Below are 22,503 nucleotides of genomic sequence, written 5' to 3'. Positions count from 1 at the left end.
GCTTTGTAATACATCCTTTTTTTTTAACATATGAAATTTATTGTCAAATTGGTTTCCATACAACACCCAATGCTCATCCCAAAAGATGCCTTCTTCAATATCCATCACCTACCCTCCCCTCCCTCCCACCCCCCATCAACCCTCAGTTTGTTCTCAGTTTTTAACAGTCTCTTATGCTTTGGCTCTCTCCCACTCTAACCTCTTTTTTTTTTTTCCTTCCCCTCCCCCATGGGTTTCTGTTAAGTTTCTCAGGATCCACATAAGAATGAAAACATATGGTATCTGTCTTTCTCTGTATGGCTTATTTCACTTAGCATCACACTCTCCAGTTCCATCCATGTTGCTACAAATGGCCATATTTCATTCTTTCTCATTGCCAGGTAGTACTCCATTGTGTATATAAACCACAATTTCTTTATCCATTCATCAGTTGATGGACATTTAGGCTCTTTCCATAATTTGGTGATTGTTGAGAGTGCTGCTATAAACATTGGGGTACAAGTGGCCCTATGCCTCAGTACTCCTGTATCCCTTGGGTAAATTCCCAGCAGTGCTATTGCTGGGTCATAGGGTAGGTCTATTTTTAATTTTCTGAGGAATCTCCACACTGTTTTCCAGAGTGTCTGGACTAATTTGCATTCCCACCAACAGTGCAAGAGGGTTCCCGTTTCTCCACATCCTCTCCAGCATCTATAGTCTCCTGATTTGTTCATTTTGGCCACCCCGACTGGTGTGAGGTAGTATCTGAGTGTGGTTTTGATTTGTATTTCCCTGATGAGGAGCGATGTTGAGCATCTTTTCTGTGCCTGTTGGCCATCTGGATGTCTTCTTTAGAGAAGTGTATATTCATGTTTTCTGCCCATTTCTTCACTGGATTATTTGTTTTTCGGGTGTGGAGTTTGGTGAGCTCTTTATAGATTTTGGATACTAGCCCTTTGTCCGATATGTCATTTGCGAATATCTTTTCCCATTCCGTTGGTTGCCTTTTAGTTTTGTTTGTTGTTTCCTTTGCTGTGCAGAAGCTTTTTATCTTCATGAGGTTCCAATAGTTCATTTTTGCTTTTAATTCCCTTGCCTTTGGGGATGTGTCAAGTAAGAAATTGCTGCAGCTGAGGTCAGAGAGGTCTTTTCCTGCTTTCTCCTCTAGGGTTTTGATGGTTTCCTGTCTCACATTAAGGTCCGTTATCCATTTTGTTTATTTTTGTGAATGGTGTGAGAAAGTGGTCTAGTTTCATTCTTCTACATGTTGCTGTCCAGTTCTCCCAGCACCATTTGTTAAAGAGACTGTCTTGTTTCCATTGGATATTCTTCCCTGCTTTGTCAAAGATGAGTTGGCCATACTTTTGTGGGTTTAGCTCTGGGGTTTCTATTCTCTTCCATTGGTCTATGTGTCTGTTTTTGTGCCAATACCATGCTGTCTTGATGATTACAGCTTTGAGGTAGAGGCTAAAGTCTGGGATTGTGATGCCTCCTGCTTTGGTCTACTTCAAAATTACTTGGGCTATTCAGGGCCTTTTGTGGTTCCATACAAATTTTAGGATTGCTTGTTCTAGCTTCGAGAAGAATGCTGGTGCAATTTTGATTGGGATTGCATTGAATGTGTAGATAGCTTTGGGTAGTATTGATATTTTGACAATATTTATTCTTCCAACCCATGAGCACGGAATGTTTTTCCATTTCTTTATATCTTCTTCAATTACCTTCATAAGCTTTCTATAGGTTTCAGCATACAGATCTTTTACATCTTTGGTTAGATTTATTCCTAGGTATTTTATGCTTCTTGGTGCAATTGTGAATGGGATCAGTTTCTTTATTTGTCTTTCTGTTGCTTCATTATTAGTGTGTAAGAATGCAATTTCTGATTTCTGTACATTGATTTTGTATCCTGCAACTTTGCTGAATTCATGTATCTGTTCTAGCAGACTTTTGGTGGAGTCTATTGGATTTTCCATGTATAATATCATGTCATCTGCAAAAAGTGAAAGCTTGACTTCAACTTTGCCAATTTTGATGCCTTTTATTTCCTTTTGTTGTCTGATTGCTGATGCTGGCACTTCCAACACCATGTTAAACAACAGTGGTGAGAAGGGTGATCCCTGTCGTGTTCCTGATCTCAGGGGGAAAGCTCTCAGTTTTCCCCATTGAGGATGATATTAGCTGTGGGCTTTTCATAAATGGCTTTTATGATGTTTAGTATGTTCCTTCCAGCCCAACTTTCTCGAGGGTTTTTATTAAAAAGGTTGCTGAATTTTGTCAAATGTTTTTTCTGCATCAATTGACAGGATCATATGGTTCTTATCTTTTCTTTTATTAACGTGATGTATCACGTTGATTGATTTGCGAATGTTGAACCAGCCCTGCATCCCAGGAATGAATCCCACTTGATCATGGTGAATAATTCTTTTTATATGATGTTGAATTCGATTTGCTAGTATCTTATTGAAAATTTTTGCATCCATATTTATCAGGGATATTGGCCTGTAGTTCTTTTTTTTTTTTTAATTTTTTTTTCAACGTTTATTTATTTTTGGGACAGAGAGAGACAGAGCATGAACGGGGGAGGGGCAGAGAGAGAGGGAGACACAGAATCAGAAACAGGCTCCAGGCTCTGAGCCATCAGCCCAGAGCCTGACGCGGGGCTCGAACTCCCGGACCGCGAGATCGTGACCTGGCTGAAGTCGGACGCTTAACCGACTGCGCCACCCAGGCGCCCCTGTAGTTCTCTTTTTTTACTGGGTCTCTGTCTGGTTTAGGAATCAAAGTATACTGGCTTTATAGAATGAGTCTGGAAGTTTTCCTTCCCTTTCTATTTCTTGGAATAGCTTGAGAAGGATAGGTATTATCTCTGCTTTAAATGTCTGGTAGAATTCCCCAGGGAAGCCATCTGGTCCTGGACTCTTATTTGTTGGGCGATTTTTGATAACTGATTCAATTTCTTCTCTGGTTATGGATCTGTTCAAGCTTTCTATTTCTTCCTGTTTGAGTTTTGGAAGTGTGTGGGTGTTTAGGAATTTGTCCATTTCTTCCAGGTTGTCCAGTTGGTTGGCATATAATTTTTCATAGTATTTCTTGATAATTGCTTGTATTTTTGAGGGATTGGTTGTAAGAATTCCATTTTCATTCATGATTTTATCTATTTGGGTCATCTCCCTTTTCTTTTTGAGAAGCCTGGCTAGAGGTTTATCAATTTTGTTTATTTTTTCAAAAAACCAACTCTTGGTTTCATTGATCTGCTCTACAGTTTTTTTAGATTCTATATTATTGCTGCTCTGATCTTTATTATTTCTCTTCTTCTGCTGTGTTTGGGGTGTCTTTGATGCTCTGCTTCTATTTCCTTTAGGTGTACTGTTAGATTTTGTATTTTGTATTTTTCTTGTTTCTTGAGATAGGCCTTGATTGCAATGTATTTTCCTCTCAGGACTGCCTTTGCTGCATATCAAAGCACTGTTGTATTTTCATTTTCATTTGTTTCCATATATTTTTTAAGTTTTTCTCTAATTGCTTGGTTGACCCATTCATTCTTTAGTAGGGTGTTCTTTAACCTCCATGCTTTTGGAGGTTTTCCAGACTTGTTCTTTGGTTGATTTCAAGCTTCATAGTATTGTGGTCTGAAAGTATGCATGGTATGATCTCAATTCTTGTATACTTATGAAGGGCTGTTTTGTGACCCAGTATGTGATCTATCTTGGAGAATGTTCCATGTGCACTCGAGAAGAAAGTATATTCTGTTGCTCTGGGATGCAGAGTTCTAAATATATCTGTCAAGTCCATTTGATCCAATGTATCATTCAGGACCCTTGTTTCTTTATTGACCATGTGTCTAGATGATCTATCCATTGTTGTAAGTGGGGTATTAAAGTCCCCTGCAGTTACCACATTCTTGTCAATAAGGTTGCTTATGTTTGTAATTGTTTTATATACTTGGGGGCTCCCATATTCAGCGCATAGACATTTATAATTGTTAGTTCTTGATGGATAGACCCTGTGATTATTATATAATGCCCTTCTTCATCTCTTGTTACAACCTTTAATTTAACGTCTAGTTTGTCTGATATAAGTATGGCTACTCCAGCTTTCTTTTGACTTCCAGTAGCATGATAAATAGTTCTCCATCTCCTCACTTTCAATCTGAAAGTGTCCTCAGGTCTAAAATGAGTCTCTCAGACAGAAAATAGATGGGTCTTGTTTTTTTAATCCATTCTGATGCCCTATGTCTTTTGGTTGGCATATTTAATACATTTACATTCAGTGTTATTATAGAAAGATATGAGTTTAGGGTCATTGTGATGTCCGTAGGTTTCATGCTTATAGCGATGTCTCTGGTACTTTGTCTCACAGGATCCCCCTTAGGATCTCTTGTAGGTCTGGTTTAGTGGTGACGAATTCCTTCAGTTTTTGTTTGTTTGGGAAGACCTTTATCTCTCCTTCTATTCTAAATGACAGATTTGCTGGATAGAGGATTCTCGGCGGCATGTTTTTTCTGTCATCACATTGAAGATTTCCTGGCATTCCTTTCTGGCCTGAGAAATTTCAGTAGAGAGATCGGTGACGAGTCTTATAGGTCTCCCTTTATATGTTAGGGCACGTTTATCCCTAGCTGCTTTCAGAATTTTCTCTTTATCCTTGTATTTTGCTGGTTTCACTATGATATGTCATGCAGAAGATCAATTCAAGTTAGGTCTGAAGGGAGTTCTCTGTGCCTCTTGGATTTTTTTTTTTTCAGGATTTTTATTTTTATTTTTATTTTTTTTTCAATATATGAAATTTATTGTCAAATTGGTTTCCATACAACACCCAGTGCTCATCCCAAAAGGTGCCCTCCTCAATACCCATCACCCACCCTCCCCTCCCTCCCACCCCTGCCTCTTGGATTTCAATGCCTTTTTCCTTCCCCAGATCAGGGAAATTCTCAGTTATTATTTCTTCAAGTACACCTTCAGCACCTTTCCCTCTCTCTTCCTCCTCTGGAATACCAATTATGTGTAGATTGTTTCTCTTTAGTCCATCACTTAGTTCTCTAATTTTCCCCTCATACTCCTGGATTTTTTAATCTCTCTTTTTCTCAGCTTCTTCTTTTTCCATAATTTTATCTTCTAGTTCACCTATTTTCTCCTCCACCTCTTCAATCCAAGCTGTGGTTGTCTCCATTTTATTTTGCAACTCAATAGCATTTTTTAGCTCCTCCTGGCTGTTCCTTAGTCCCTTGATCTCTGTAGCAATACATTCTCTGCTGTCCTTTATACTGTTTTCAAGCCCATCGATTAATTTTATGACTATTATTCTAAATTCACTTTCTGTTATATTGTTTAAATTGTTTTTGATCAGTTTGTTAGCTGTCGTTATTTCCTGGAGGTTTTTTTGAGGGGAATTCTTCCTTTTCGCCATTTTGGATAGTCCCTGGAGTGGTGTGGAACTGTGGGGCACTTCCCCTGTGCTGTCTTGAATAACTTGGGTTGGTGGGCGGGGTCGCAGTCAGACCTGATGTCTGCCTCCAGCCCACCGCTGGGGCCACAGTCAGACTGGTGTGTACCTTCTCTTCCCCTCTTCTAGGGGTGATATTCACTGTGGGGTGGCATGGCCTGTCTGGGCTACTTGCACACTGCCAGGCTTGTGGTGCTGGGGATCTGGCATATTAGCTGGGGTGGATTGGCAAGGGGCACCGGGATGGGAGGGGCAGGCTCAGATCGTTTTTCCTTCAGAGACCCGCTTCGCGAGGGGCCCTGCAGCACCAGGAGGGAGTCAGACCCACCGGAGGGATGGATCTGCAGAAGCAAAGGGTTGGGTGTTTGTGTGGTGCAAGCAAGTTCCCCAACAAGAACTGGTTCCCTTTGGGATTTTGGCTGGGGGATGGGCGAGGGAGATGGCGCTGGCGAGTGCCTTTGTTCCCCAACAAGCTGCGCTCTGTAGTCCGGGGCTCAACAACTCTCCCTCCCGTTATCCTCCAGCCCGCCCACTTTCCGAGCAGAGCTGTTAACTTATAACCTTCCAGATGTTAAGTCCTGCTTACTGTCAGAACACACTCCATCCGGCCCCTCTGCTTTTGCAAGCCAGACTTGGGTGCTCTGCTTTGCCAGTGGGCTGCCCCTCTGTCCTGGCTCCCTCCCGCCAGTCCATGTAGTGCACTGCCTCTCCGCCCTTCCTACCCTCCTCTTTGGGCGTCTCGTCTATGCTTGGCTCTGGAGAATCTGTTCTGCTAGTCTTCTGGTGGTTTTCTGGGTTATTTAGGCAGGTGTGGGTGGAATCTAAGTGATCCGCAGGACGCGGTGAGCCCAGCATCCTCCTACACCGCCATCTTCCCCAACTCTCCTGTAATACATCTTAAAGTCTGGAACTGTGATGCCTCCAGCTTTGGTTTCCTTTTTCAAGACTGCTTTAGCTATTCGGGGTCTTTTCTGGTTCAATACAAATTTTAGGATTATTTGTTCTAGCTCTGTGGAGAATGCTGGTGTTATTTTGATAAGGATTGCATTGAATACGTAGATTGCTTTGGGTAGTATCGACATTTTAACAATATTTGTTCTTCCAATCCAGGAACATGGAATATTTTCCCATTTCTTTTTGTCTTCTTTAATTTCTTTCATAAGCTTTCTATAGTTTTCAGTGTATAGATTTTTTTCACCTCTTTGGGTATGTTTGTTCTTAGGTATTTTATGATTCTTGGTGCAGTTGTAAATGGGATTGATTCCTTGATTTCTCTTTCTGTTGCTTCATTGTTGGTGTATAGGAATGCAACCAATTTCTGTGCATTGATTTTATATCCTGCAACTTTGCTGAATTCATGGATCACCTCTACCAGAGTTTTGGTGGAATCTTTTGGGTTTTCCATGTAGTGTATTATGTCATTTTGGAAGAGTGAAAGTTTGACTTCCTCCTGGCCAATTTGTATGTCTTTTATTCCTTTTTGTTGTCGATTGCTGAGGTTAAGACTTCCAATACTATATTGAATAACAGTGGTGAGAGTGTACATCCCTGTCGTGTTCCTGACCTTAGGGGAAAAGCTCTCAGTTTTCCCCTATTGAGGATGATATTAGCTTTGGGTCTTTCATATATGGCTTTTATGATCTTGAGGTATGATCCTTCTGTCCCTACTTTCTTGAGGGTTTATCAAGAGAGGATGCTGTATTTTGTCAAATGGTTTCTCTGAATCTATTGAGTGGATCATGTGGTTCCTGTCCTTTCTTTTATTGATGTGATGTATCACAGTGATTGTTTTGCGAATATTGAACCAGCCCTACATCCCGGGTATAAATCCCACTTGGTTGTGGTGAATCATTCTTTTAATGTAATGTTGGATCCAGTTGGCTAGGATCTTATTGAGGATTTTTGCATCCATGTTCATCAGGGAAATTGGTCTGTAGTTCTCCTTTTTAGTGGGGTCTTTGTCTGATTTGGAATCAAGGTAATGCTGGCTTCATAGAAGCCAAAGTTTAGAAGTTTTTCTTCCATTTCTATTTTTTTGGAACAGCTTCAAAAGAATAGGTGTTAACTCTTCTTTAAATGTTTGGTAGATTTCCCTTGGAAAGCCATCTGGCCCTGGACTCTTGTTTTTTGGGGAGATTTTTGATTACTAATTAGATTTCTTTACTGGTTATGGGTCTGTTCAAATTTTCTATTTCTTCCTTTTTCAGGTTTCATAGTTTATATGTTTCTAGGAATTTTTCTATTTCTCCAGATTGCCCATTTTATTGGCGTATAATTGCTCATAATATTCTCTTTGTTGTTTGTATTTCTGCAGTGTTGGTTGTGATCTGTACTGTTTCATTCATGTGTTTACTTATTTGCATCCTTTCCTTTTTCTTTTTGATCAAACTGGCTGGGAGTTTATCAGTTTTTTAATTCTTTCAAAGAACCAGCTTCTGGTTTGATTGATCTGTTCTGTTTTTTTTTGTTTTTTTTTTTTTTTTTTTTTTTTTGGTTTAGATAGCATTGATTTCTGCTCTAATCTTTATTATTTCCTGTCTTCTGCTGGTTTTGGGCTTTATTTGCTATTCCTTTTTCAGCTCTTTAAGGTGTAAGGTTATGTTGTGTATCTGAGACCTTTCTGCTTTCTTTAGAAAGGCCTGGATTGCTATATATTTCCCTCTCATGACTGCCTTTGCAGTGTCCCAGAGGTTTTGGGGTGTAGTGTTAGCATTTTCATTGGCTTCCATGTACTTTTTAATTTCCTCCTAACTTCTTAGTTATCCCATTAATTCTTTAGTAGGATGTTATTTAGTCTCCAAGTATTTGTTATCTTTTCAATTTTTTTCTTGTGGTTGATTTTGAGTTTCATGGTGTTGTGGTCTGACAATATGTATGGTGTGATCTCAATATTTTTCTACTTGTTGAGAACTGATTTGTGTCCCAGTATGTGATCTCTTTCGGAGAATGTTCATGTGCACTTGAGAAGAATGTGTATTCTGCTGCTCTAGGATGAAATGTTCTGAATATATCTGTTAAGTCCATCTGGTCCAGTGTGTCATTCAAAGCCGTTGTTTCTTTGTTGATTTTATGCTTAGATCTGTCCATTGTTGTAAGTGGGGTTTTGAATTCCTCTACTATATTGGTATTATTATCAATGAGTTTCTTTTTTTATGGTTTTATTTTTGAGAGGGAGAGAGAGACAGAGTGTGAGTGGGGGAAGGGCAGAGAGGGAGGGAGACACAGAATTTAAGCAGGCTCCAGGCTCTGAGCTGTGAGCGCAGAGCCCCATGTAGGGCTTGAACTCACAGACCATGAGATCGTGACCTGAGCTGAAGTTGGACATTTAACTGACTGAGCCACCCGGGTGCCCCTGACTTTCTTTGTTGGTGATTAATGATTTATATATTTGGGTACTTCCACGTTTGGAGCATAAATGTTTACAATTGTTAGGTCTTAGTGGTAGATAGACCCCTTAATTATGATATGATGCCCTTCTTCATCTCTTGTTACAGTCTTTATTTTAAAATCTAGATTGTCTGATATAAGTATGACCACTCCAGCTTTCTTTTGTTGACCATTAGCATGATAGATGGTTCTCCATCCCCTTATTTTCAATCTGAAGGTGTCTTTAGGTCTAAACTGGGTCTCTATAGAAAGCTTATGAAAGAAATTGAAGAAAACACAAAAAAATGGAAAAAGATTCCAGGCTCCTGGAAAGGAAGAACAAATATTGTTAAAATGTCGATACTACCCAAAACAATCTACATATTCAATGCAATCCCTATCAAAATTACACCATCATTCTTCACAGAACTAGAACAAATGATCCTGAAATTTGTATGGAACCAGAAAAGACCCCAAATAGCCAAAGCAATCTTGGAAAAGAAAACCAAAGCAGGAGGCATCACAATCCCAGACTTCAAGCTATACTAGAAAGCTGTAATCATCAAGACAGTATGGTACTGGCACAAGAACAAATACTCAGATCAATGGAACAGAACAGAGAACCCAGAAATGGACCCACAAACATATGGCCAACTCATCTTTGACAAAGCAGGAAAGAATGTCCAATGGAAGTGGTGCTGGGAAAACTGGACAGCGACATGCCAAAGAATGAACATGGACCACTTACTTACACCATACACAAAAATAAACTCAAAATGGATGAAATACCTCAATGTAAGACAGGAAGCCATCATAATCCTCGAGGAGAAAGCAGGCAAAAAACCTCTTTGATCTTGGCCATAGCAACTTCTTACTCAACACATCTCTGGAGGCAAGGGAAATAAAAGCAAAAATGAACTACTGGGACCTCATCACAATAGAAGTCTTCTGCACAGCAAAGGAAACAACTGGCAAAACTAAAAGGGAACTGACAGAATGGGAGAAGATATTTGCAAATGACATAGCAGATAAAGGGTTAATATCCAAAATCTATAAAGAATTTATCAAACTCAACACCCAAAAAACAAATAATCCAGTGAAGAAATGGGCAAAAGACATGAATAGACACTTCTCCAAGGAAGACATCCAGATGGCCAACTGACACATAAAAAATGCTCCACATCACTCATCATCAGGGAAATACAAATCAAAACCACAATGAGATACCACCTTACACCTGTCAGAATGTCTAACATGAACAACTCAGGCAACAACAGATGTTGACGAGGATGTGGAGAAAGAGGATCTCTTTTGCATTGTTGGTGGCAATGCAAGCTGGTGCAGCCACTCTGGAAAACAGTATGGAGGTTCCTCAAAAAACTAAAGATAGAACTACCCTATGGCCCAGCAATTGGCATGTATCCAAGGGATACAGGTGTGCTCTTTCACAGGGACACATGCACCCCCATGTTTATAGCAGAACTATCAACAACAGCCAAAGTATGGAAAGAGCCCAAATATCCATTGATGGATGAATGGATAAAGAAGACATGGTATATATAGACAATGGAGTATTACTTGGCAATCAAAAAGAATGAAATCTTGCCATTTGCAACTACATGGATGGAACTGGAGGTTATTATGCTACGTGAAATTAGTCAGGCAGAGAAAGACAAATATCATATGACTTCACTCATATGAGGACGCTAAGACACAAAACAGATGAACATAAGGGAAGGGAAACAAAAATAATATAAAAACAGGGAGGGGGACAAAGCAGAAGAGACTCATCAATATGGAGAACAAACTGAGGATTGCTGGAGGGGTTGTGGGAGGGGGGATGGGCTAAATGGGTAAGAGGCATTAAGGAATCTACTCCTGAAATCATTCTTTCACTCTCTATATGTTAACTAATTTGGATGTAAATTTTTAAAAGTAAAAAATAAAATAAAAAAATAAACATTAAAAAAAGAAAATCAATAAATAAATCATTAAAAAAATAAAGAGGGTCTCTTGTAAACAGCATATAGATGGATCTTGTTTTCTTATCCATTCTGTTACCCTGTGTCTTTTGATTGGAGCATTTGGTCCTTTGATATTTAGAGTGAGTACTGAAAGATATGAATTTATTGCCATTATGTTGCCTGTAGAGCTGGAGTTTCTGGTGGTGTTCTCTGGTTCTTTCTAGTTTTTGCTGCTTTTGGTCTTTTTGTGTTTTTTGTTTGTTTGTTTTTTCATCTTTTCTCCCTTCAGAGAGTCCTCCATAAAATTACTTGTAGGGTTGGGTTGGTCACAAACTCCTTTAATTTTTGTCTGGGAAACTTTTTATCTCTCATTCTATTTTGAATGACAGTCTTGCTGGATAAAAAATTCTTGGCTGCATATTCTTCTGATTCAGCACATTGAATATATCCTGCCACTCCTTTCTGGCCTGCCAAGTTTCTGTGGATAGGTCTGCTGCAAACCTGATCTGTCTTCCCTTGTAGGTTAAGGACTTTCTTTCCTTTGCTGCTTTCATGATTCTCTCCTTGCCTGATTATTTTGTGAATTTGACTACGATATGCCTTGTTGATGGTAGGTTTTTGTTGAATCTAATGGGAGTCCTCTGTGCTCCCTGGATTTTGATGTCTGTGTCCTTCCCCAGGTTAGGAAAGTTTTCCACTATGATTTGCTCACATAACCCTTCTACCTCTTTTTCTCTCTCTTCATCTTTTGGGACTCCTATGATTCTGATGTTCCTTTTTAATGAGTCACTGATTTCTCTGATTCTTAAATCAGGCTCTTTTGCCTTGGTTTCCCTCTTTTTTTCTGCTTCATTATTCTCCATAAGTGTTTCCTCTTTTTGTATGATCTGCTCTTCCTCATCCTTTCTTGCCGTGGTGGCATCTATTTGAGATTGCAGCTCAGTTTCAACATTTTTTATTTCATCCTGACTAGCTTTTACTTCTTTTGTCTCCACAGAAAGGGATTCTAATCTGTTCAACCCCAGCTTGTATGCTTATTATCATGATTCTAAATTCTGGTTCAGACATTTTGCTTGTATCTATGTTGATAAAGTCCCTGGCTGTCATTTCTTCCTGTTCTTTCTTTTAGGGTTAATTCCTTCATTTCATTTTGTAAGGAAAAAAGGAATTAATAAAGTAAAAAAAAATTAAAGTATTAAATACAGCACAAAAAGTCAAATAAATGATGCTAGATCCTAGGTGAGTTTGGTCTGGTTGTTGAAAGAAATTTGATTAGAGAAAAAAAGAAAAGATAAGAAAAGGAAAAAAAAGGAAAAAAAAAGGAAAATGCTTGAAAATTTGAAAAAATAAATACAATAAAATAGAATAAAATGAAATTATGGAAGTAAAGTAGAATATAAGAAATTTACAAAGAAGTAAAAATTAAATTAGAAAAAAATTAAGTTTTTTTAATAAAAATGGAAAATAAAAATAAATTTACTCTTTCTGTATTCAAGAATAAGAAAAGAAAATTGAATAGATGGACCAGCGAACAGAATCGAATATGTTTGAAATTACATCTAGTTTCCCTTAGAAGTCAAACTATGAAGTGCTTTGTAGTCTGTAAACTAAGCAGGTGGAGAGACTTGTGGTGTTCTTCAAGTGCCAGGTTAACCCAGTTGGGCGGGGTTTAGTGTAATGGCTCTGTTCTCCACCAGGTGACACTGCTTAGCTTACTGTGGTGGATTGCTGTGGCACGTGTAGGGCTGTGTGCCTATTCCCCGAGGGGTGAAAATGGCATCACCCAACTACCCAGTCTCTAGTATCAGACTCTGTGTTCTCCCTGACTGGCAATCAAGTATCTCTCCTTTGTCTTTGGCTTTGTCTGATCCCTGTTTCTATACTGTCTGTGACCAAGCCGTCAGGCTGCTAGGCAACACCTTCTTCCTGGGTTTTATCTCAGATGGGGCTGTGTTTCCCAACCCCTCACTTCTGAGGGACTGCGGCTTTGACCCATTCTGAACCTCTGGGGGAGGGTCTCGCTGAGCAATGGCCGGGTGCTGGCCACCCCCAGGAACATTTGTTAGTTTGTTTTGCTTCCAATGCCTAGAGACTGCAGCTGGGAGCCAGCCTGCCTGAGAAGAAGTTCGTGGATTGTTAAGGAGCAGCATTTCAGGGATTATGGCAAATCAACACACATGTGGCACCAGGCTTCACCCTCAACGTCCTCGCTCCAACACCAGTGAATGTAGCCATTCTCTGGGATCTGTTGATTTGCCTCTAACAAATGTCCTCCCAGCATGGAACCACCTCTCCCATGTGGCTCTTGGACCTTGTGCTCTGCTCCCGGAGATTCGCCCTTCCCACCAGAGCTCTGCCAGGTATTGAGCTGTGGAGTTTCAGACTCTGTGCTTCCCCTGTGTATAGAGTGTTACTGGAATTTAAATCCTCTCCTTTCTCCTTCCTCCCTTTTTTGTTCAATCCCTACGGCTGTTTCTACTGTTCCTTTTTCTCTCCAGCTGCTTCTGGGGGGGCTGGTGTTTTTTCCATACTCTCCCCTGGTCAATCTCCAATCTGTCTCTGCCAGCAAAACCATCTTCCTGCCCTCCATGGATTCTCTCTCCCCCAGTTCACCTTGTGCTGAGTACTTGCTGAATTCTATGGTTCAGGTTGTGCAGATTGTTGTGTTAATCCTCAGATCAGTTTTCTAGGTGTGCAAGGTGGTTTAGTGTTGATCTGGCTGCATTTTAGGGAAGAGAGACGCAAAAAAACTTCCATGCTGTTCTGCCACCTTGGCCCCTCCCGCAACTAGCTGGGATGTTATTTGATAGACAACATCACACTTCATTCTTTAAGTTTATATTCCTTTATCCATGATGTTGAGCATATTTTAACAAAATATTTGTTAGCTACTTATGAATTTGATGTGAAATGGAAAAATAGGACATCCAAGACTGTGGAAACGGTATTAAAGAAAAAAACATTACGGACATATGTTTAGGAAATAATATAGCACTTTGTACATTCTGTATTACATGGACCATGTTTTATTGTTTTAGAATTGCTTGCTTATATGGTTTGAACTCTTTAAGGACAGACACTACTTATCTTTGAGGTTTAGACATTATCACATACACCTGAGGGTTAGATATTGCCTGACTCAATAACAAATAGCTGGCTGGCCTTATAGAAGGTGGATTAGGAAAGTAGGATATTTTCAACTCATAGAGAGGGTATTGATACCTTGTACACAGAATACTAATAATTTGGAAACTTCATTCCATTGGCATGAAGAACCTGTAGAACAGGGCTCCTGCTCTGGTAGTTGCTCTTCTTGTAGGTCTGTATGGTCTCTAGCCTTTCAAAGACACAGTGGAAATTGTGCTGTTCTTTAGCAGAACATGGAAACTGGAGGTCAGAATTAGGGAAGAGGATGGAAGATATTAGTTCCTCATTCAGTCAGGGAGCAGAACCTTTATGAGGTATGGGATAAGGGATTTATTATACAAACAGACCTTATGCAGTTGTCAGTGGCTGGAGAAGTGAAGGGCCAGGATGAAGTTTTGAGGCAGTCAATCTGAGAAGCCAAGCACATCCAATCACTGAAATGGGGCTGCAGAAGGGAGGCTTGTCAATGGCAGGGGGTGGGGGTTGTCTGTGGGAGGCTATGCCACTGTAAACACAGTCCCTGTAGGCCAACCTGTCAGGGACAAAGAAGACATGACAGAGTGGAGGAGAGTAAGGACAAGCTGGAACTTGTCGGCAGCTCTGTGTCTGTCACCACCTCTTGCCACAGTGACTGTCAGAATAACAGCTAGTGATTAATTTCTACCTTGCAGGTTTTGTAAAAATTCCTCCCCACCCCCCACTCCAAGCCAGAACTCGTACAGGAAAGAGGATACTTGGAAAGGTGGCTCCAGTTTAGCAGATTGACACAGTGCAATTCAGTGCAATTCCACACAGGACTTTAGGAGGCTACTCCAAGGGTGATGGAAATTGAGGCTTATAACTAGGTTCTACAGGGGAGGAAAGGAGGCCTAATTACAGTGATTGGGGAAGATCTGAGAAGAGAAAAGTATGGAATGCTAAATCTCAGAGAATAACCATGAGCATAGTGAACCCCCATAAGTACCAAAACATGCACTGTTTCTGATCTGTGGATGTGATGAGCATAGCCTTGGTGTTGAAGTCAGAATCTTATGGAGTCATACTTCCTACAGGTACACTTCCTATAATTATATATATATATATATATATATATATATATATATATATATATATAAATTATATATATATACATATAGATTAAGCTAATTTATTTATTTTGAGAAAGAGAGAACACCTGCAGGGGAGGAGCAGAGAGGGGAGAAAGAAAAATTCCAAGCAGGCTTTGGGCTAGTGCAGAGCCTGACATGGAGCTCAAACTCACAAACCATGAGATCATGACCTGAGTTGAAATCGAGTCAGATGCCTAACTGGCTGAGCCCCTCAGGTGCCTCCCTCATCCCATATTTAAATGATGGTGGTTTTAGGAGTTCTACCTGTGGCCTGCCGCTTTTCTTCTCAAAATATTTTTCCTACACTGTTTCATTCATAAGTATGTGTTCAATTACCAACTAGGTACCAATTTTCCTAAATCCCTATTTCCAGATAGTTTCCCTAAGCACCAGTGATAAATTTATATACCAGCTTACTAGGCTGTATGTGTCTCAGACACTTAATATCCAACATGCCTGAAACACAGTAAATAGCAGAGCTATTAAATAGCTAGTAAATAACAGAGCCAAGATTTGACATCTTAATTGTTATTTTGCTTCAAAGGCTGTTGTCAAGTTTCTTCTCTGAGATTCAGTGACCCCATCTGGAAAATGGAGACAATATTACGACCTACTTTGTAGGATTGTTGTGAGGTTTAAATGAGTTAACATACAGGGGCAACTGGGTGTCTCAGTTAAGCATCCGACTTTGGCTCGGGTCATGATCTCACAGTTCATGAATTCGAGCCCCTCCTTGGACTCTGTGCTGACAGCTCAGAGCCTAGAGCCTCCTTCAGATTCTGGGTCTCCCTCTCAGCACCTCCCTGCTGTGCTCTCTCTCTCAAAAATAAATAAAAACATTAAAAAATTTAAAAAAATAAATGAGTTAACATACGTCCTCCCCGTGGTACAGGACAAACAGAGACAAGTAGGACAATACTCAGTTATGCTGATATTCCAGCTGTGTGACAGCTGGAATTTGAACTCAGTCATCCTGGCTCCATAGCTTGTACTCTTATCCTTTCTGCTGATGTGCTGCTGCTATTTCAGAAATGTGAAATGCTGCCAACAGCTTCACCTTGGTCAAACGTCAGTCTGATCACATTACAGTAGTTCTCCCTCATCCAAGGTTTTGCTTTCACGATTTTGCTGTTCGCTGTTTCGGTTACTCTCCTCAGTCACTGTCTGGAAGCAGATGATTTTCCTGGTGAATTTTTAGGAAGTCATTAGTAGCCTAACACTACAGCATGACGCCTACGTCATCCCCCTCACTTCATCTCATCATGTAGGTGTTTTATCATCTCACATCATTACAAGAAGAAGGGTGAGTATAGTACAGTAAGATGTTTTGAGGGAGAGAGAGACCACATTACTTTAATTACAGTATGTTGTTTTAATTGTTGTTTTATTAGTTACTGTTGTTAGTCTCTTACTGTGCCTAGTTTATAAATTCAACTTCATCATAGGTATATATGTATAAAAAGACAGTATATGTAGGGTTTGGTACTATCCAGGGTTTCAGGCATCCACTGGGGGTCTTGGGCAGAATTGCCAGTGAATAAAGGAAGACTACCCTATTTCCTTATTTAAAGCCTTAAACAGTTCTGTAATTCCAGTAAGACACTCTTTCACATGGTCACAGCCTTCATGTTTTGTCTGTTCATTTGTATTGCCTCATTTCTGCTCTTTTCTCCTTGAAATCCTAATGCATGGCACCCCCAACATATTCTTAATATCTGGATATTTTCCACACTCTTTCATACCTCAGTACTTTTGCACTTGTGGTTCCTTCTGCTTGAAACGTGCAGAAGTGTTCCCAAATGTCCTTTGAGATTCAGCTTAAATGTTACCTCTCTTGTAAAACCTTCCTGAGCTCAATTGAAGTACCTTTTTGATATGTCTGTCTTTATACTCTCAGAGCCTTGGTGACATTGTATTTTAATTCTTTGCTAATTTCCTTTGGGTTGTGAGGTTTTTTGAAGGTACCCATTTTTGTGGTCTTAGATCCTAGCTCAGGATCTGACATAGGTGCTCAGTAAATTTACATGGAACGGATGAACAAATTTTGAAAGAATGTTTATGCTGTTCCCATGGTAAATACCTTATTTGATGCACCGTAATGACTGCATCTTGGTGTCAGGATTCTGTTAGCACGTTCTTTCCTACTTACTGTTCTACTTATGTCTGTGGTTTGTAGTCACTGAGTGTTGATGTTGAAAGTGACGTGAGAGGCAATTTCTTCCAATACTCTATCAATTTAATTTGATCTGTTTTGTCTCTAGATGTGTGTAACTGCAGTTGCCATTGTGTCATATATCACCTTTCTTCTTGTGGCTGCCTGTGTCACCCTATCAGGCTGAGAAATCTCCCTTGATATCCAGGACAGGGAGTTCTTCCCCTCTGCCAGTGACTTGCCAGCCTGTTGAGTATTAGGGAACCACAATCCCAAATACCGGCAGGTTTTGTGGCCTTCATTCTTTCTAATCTTGATCCTTTATGCTCAAGTGTTTATTTATATTTATATTCTCTTAAAATATTGAACAAGGATGCTATTTTTTTCCTCCCAAATGAAACTGTATTGTTAGGATCACTCCATCTATAAGCCAGAATCACATTTTCACTTTCCTTATCACTTGGTTGGTTTTTGACACACTCTTAGCTCCTGGGAGATTTGCATAGAGCTGGCATTCATGGGAAAGTTCTCATAGAAAATTGTGCTTGTGTATGGATGTGTGGATGGAAGTGATGGAATGGGAAAGAGTGGGAAGATACAGGAGAAAGAAATCTACTCAGGCCTCCTACCCAACATGGGAGGCAGCATTTTGCAGTGGGAAGAAAATTGGATTGTGGTGTTCTGTTCCCTAATTATAACATTCTTTTTCATTTAACTTCAGGAAGTTAATTTTTTTTTTTTTGAGAGAGAGAGAGGAGCATGGGAAGGGGAGAGCTACAGAGGGGATAAGAGAGACAGAGAAAGAGAGATAGTGTCAGGTACTGAGCTAGGATCTAAGACCACAAAAATGGATACCTTCAAAAAGCTCACAACCCACAGGGAATGAGCAAAGAATTAAAACACAATGTCGTCAGGGCTCTGAGAATATAAAGACAGACACATCAAAATCTACTTCAATTGATCTCAGGAAGGTTTTATAAGAGAGGTAATATTTAATCTGAATCGAGAGAGAGAGAGAGAGAGAGAGAGAGAGAGAGAGAGAGAGAGAGGGGGAGGGAGGGAGGGAGAGGGAGAGGGAGGGAGAGAGGGAGAGGGAGGGAGGGGGGGAGGGAGGGAGAGGGAGAGGGAGGGGGAGAGGGAGGGAGGGAGAAACTTAAGCAGGCACCACACTCAGGGCAAAGCCTGATGCAGGGCTTGATCCCATGACCCTGGAATCGTGACCTGAGCTGAAATCAAGAGTTGGATACTCAACTGACTGAGATACCTAATTTCAGGAAGTTAAATACACAATAGCATAAAATTGTAAACTTACCAAAAAAGAAAAAAAAAAAAGGTAATAGCAGCAAGCTTCATTTCCCCTCCTGACTCCTAGTTCTCTTGATGTAGCAACCACTCCATTTTCTTATGTTTTCTTCCACAGATAGTCTGTGTATATGTCAGCATAGTGGCATATCACTTAAAATATACAAGTAATACTATTTGTGTGATCTTAGACAAATCTCTTGAACTTCAGCATTAACTTCTTTAGATTATTAGATGGAAATACTGATACATCCTTGACAAAACCCACAGGGATTTTATGACAGTCAATGAAATGCTATTTGTGAACATGCTTGAAAATCATCAGGTATTTTACAAGTAGGATGGAGGGGAGGGTAATCATGGAAGTAGTATTGTTCTACAAAGGACAATGGGTCATGTGTGATCTGGTCTGACAGGTGTGAGTCTGAATTAGTAGCAGGGATGTTGTATCCGCAACACCCTGAATAACTCCATTGGGTGTGTTTTCCAGCCTGTAAGGCCTGTCACTCTCATGGCATTTTCTTGGGGTTTTCTACATGGCTAATCAAGAGGTATCCCTTTCACCTTAATTGCCAGGTATGTGTGCACTTGGGATAAGCAGTGGACGCTTGCCAGTGTGTGAAACTCTGCTGCTTCTCTCCCTTTTGCTCCCTTTTCATGTTTAGGGAGTTAGTACTAGAACTTGGCTGATGCAACAATTTGAGTCATGGTCCCCCAGTGCTGTGAGATCCATTCATTTTTAATTGGTAGTTGCTGGAATCATTTCTCCTTTCCTCACCTTGACTTCCATTTTTAATTGGCTCTCACGGGTCTCCAACTCCTGCTTTAATCAGCCAAGGCAGAGCTGCTGCTGAGAGTCCCAAACTGGCACCTGGGGACCCCAGGATCTTTTGCTATGACTCTGCTTCTTCAAGTTTCTTTTCTAATCTGTTAAAGCAACTTTGTCTTTCAATTAGGCCTGGGGGAATGGGAACCCATTGGGCATTGCTTTCACACAGGGGCAGCATGAACAATGCCAACCTCTTTGAGACTTGCCAACTGCTGTATTTGACCTGCAGGTTTTTTTGTTCTTGCTAGCACAGAGGGGAGAAGAAGATACTTGATTGAGGTCTCCAAAATGGGACAAATGAATGATAGGAGAAATGAGTAGATGAAAAAACTAATCATTTGAGGAAAGGTTATCATGTGAGCCTCTACATTTTGGTCCACAGACTGCTTCTCTCTAGCAAAAAAAGCCTTGTGGGAATCTTACTTTGCTTCTGTTTATCACTGCCCAAAGGAGAATAAACACTAATTGTGCAGTTTTGGCCAATTATCATTATTGGGTTGCAATTTTTTAAGATTATTTTTTAAATATAATTTATTTTTTTAAGGCAGTTTTAGGTTCACAGCAAAGTTGACTGTTGAGTTCCCATGTACCTTCTACACACACACACACACACACACACACACTTCCCCAACCATCAAGATCCTGCATTAGAATGTTACATTTGTTATAGTCAATGAACTTACATCCAAAATCCATGGCTTGTTTACATTAGGATTCACTCTTGAGGTTGGTTGTACATTCTGTGGATTTTGACAAATGTATAATGACTTGTATCCACCATTTTAGTATCATGCAGAATAGTTTCACTACCCTAAAAATACTCTGTTCTCCACCTATTCATCCTTCCCTTCTCCTCTAACCCCTAGCAACCACGGGTCTTTTTACTGTCTCCACAGCTTCACCTTTTCCAGAATGTCATACATTTGGAATCATAGAGTATATAGTCTTTTGGGGTTGACTTTTTGGGTTACATTTAAAAAAATATTTTTTTAATGTTTGTTTATTTTTGAGAGAGAGAGAGACAGAGTGTGATCAGGGGAGGGGCAGAGAGAGAGGGAGACACAGAATCTGAAGCAGGCTCCAGGCTCTGAGCTGTCGGCAAAGAGGCCGACACGGGGCTCGAACACTTAAGCCTTGAGATTATGACCTGAGCTGAAGTCAGACATTCAACCAACTGAGCCACACAGGTGTCCCTTCTTGGATTACATTTTAAAATGACATTTAAAAACATTTTTTAAGTATGATTTTAAAGCTATGATACAGAGTAAATTTATCTCCTGTGGCATATACAAGCACATTCGTGTGACCTCTTTCTGAACAAATGGATACTGCTGAAGGAAATTGTCCTGGTTCCAGCTCACACTTGGAGAAGCAATGCAGTAGTAGACTTGACTTTGAGTGCTTTATACCAATGCTTTTTGGCCAGGCTACAGTCAAGGTCCAGGATGGAAGACTTGTCTAAGGGTTGAATTGTGACTTTTCTACTAAATGATAGGATAGTTGTTAGCCTATGGATGAACATGCTTACAAGGGTGTATCTTGGGACAAGACCAAGAAAGGCACAGGAATCTCAGTCTATACAGTTTTATTCAGTGTTCATTGAGAACTGTGTTCTAGATAAAGCAACCATATGTATATATTCTTATTACTGTGTAATGTATAAGTGATTTGTAAACTATTATAAGCAATATCCCATGAGATTTTGATCTCTTCTAGGTAGGAAATATGTCTTTCTAAAATGTATCCCTAACCTAGCATAGTATCTGTTTATAGTAAACACTCAATAAATGTTGAATGAATATACATTATTCTTTTGTTGATTATAATTCTCTGAACACATTTTTCTATTTTTGCTTACACATGTCTTTCTTATTCTTGCTTTAGATTTAAGAGATGATATTCTCACTCTTTTACCCCCATATACTTTACATGCTCATATTGACAGAGAAGATAAAGAAAATGACTACACGGTCTTGTTCATTTTTGTTCAGGTCATGATGTCTGTAGAAAATGTTAACCAGAATTCTATCAGATGAGTATCTGATAGAATGATATATCAGAAGTAGATCTAGAGTGCTAGGATTCTAGGGTATGGCCCCACTGCATGGGAGAGTACATGATCTCCCAGTGTGGTCAGGAAAAACTGCTTCCCAGGGGATAAGAAATCTTAGTGAAATTAAGCCTACCAGTCTTTTTGCCCTGTCTAGCTTTCATTCTTTTTGTGCTTATTTCCTGGTGCAGGCCATTTACTTTTTGCCTTCCAGGATTGAACAACTGGGGGGTTGGTGGGGGAAAGGACTATATACTTTCTTTTATTTGTTTGCCTATTCTTATAGTTTGATTCATAAGTTGGCAAGCAAAGAGGAAGCCTCCTTCACTTCTTCACCGGTTTCTCCTAGACTCACTTCCTGATTAAATTTATCAACGTTGATCAAACACCTACTCTAGTATTGGATATAGCAGTATAAGAGTTTTAAACTAGTGAGTGGTAAGCCTGGGCTTAAATCTGGGTCTCCTGAAACCAGGTCTAGTGCTTTTGACACCATACTGGCCTGTTTTGTGGGGCTATTATTGCCAAGTAAGGAAGTGAAAGAAATTATGCATTCTTACTTAAATCTGCAAAAAGATAATGCAGGAAGGACTAAAATTATTAGTTTTACCAAATGTACTACATACGTTGTTAACAATGGGGTAAATTGGGTGAGGGGTATACTGGAATTTTATGTACTATCCTTTAAACTTCTGTAAATATAAAATACTCCAAAATAAAAAACAAGTTAAGCTCCACTTCCTGGAGGGGGTAGTATCTACATATATATAATGTTCTCTTCTTCCCAACTTCAAGCCACAGATCAATAACAACTTCCTCCTTTTTTTTTTTAAGTTCATTTATGTATTTATTTATTTTGAGAGAGAGAGAAAGAGAAAGAGAGCAACAAGTTGGGGCAGAGAGAGAGAGGGAGAGAGAGAGAATCCTAAGCAGGTTGTGCACTGCCAGTGCAGAGCCCGACGTGGGCCTCAAACACACGAACTATGAGATCATGACCTGAGCTAAAACCGAATCCCATGGTTAACTGATTGAGCCACCCAAGTGCCCTGGCCACAACTTCCTCCTTAAATAAATTTGTTTACAGTATATATTGATATCTTATTTTCCTAAGCTCTTGTGGCATTTAATGTTCAGTTCAAGGAAGGAAAATTAACACAATATTA

At 39.9% G+C, this 22,503-nt stretch overlaps 1 long non-coding RNA gene across 1 annotated transcript; it reads right to left on the bottom strand.

Moving 5' to 3' along the window:
• Nucleotides 1-13,756: 13,756 nt before the first annotated feature.
• On the bottom strand, nt 13,757-17,032 carry LOC122467914. Its single transcript, XR_006293101.1, has 4 exons — nt 16,750-17,032; nt 16,065-16,190; nt 14,246-14,307; nt 13,757-14,138 (listed from the first exon to the last, which is right to left on the bottom strand). It is a non-coding gene; the product is annotated as an uncharacterized LOC122467914 (long non-coding RNA).
• Between the last annotated feature and the right edge of the window lie 5,471 nt (nt 17,033-22,503).

Source organism: Prionailurus bengalensis, chromosome B3 (assembly GCF_016509475.1).
Source record: "Prionailurus bengalensis isolate Pbe53 chromosome B3, Fcat_Pben_1.1_paternal_pri, whole genome shotgun sequence".
Taxonomy (NCBI): Eukaryota; Metazoa; Chordata; class Mammalia; order Carnivora; family Felidae; genus Prionailurus; species Prionailurus bengalensis.
The sequence above is the reverse complement of the archived record's forward strand: the minus strand, read 5'-3'. Positions and strand labels throughout refer to the sequence as shown.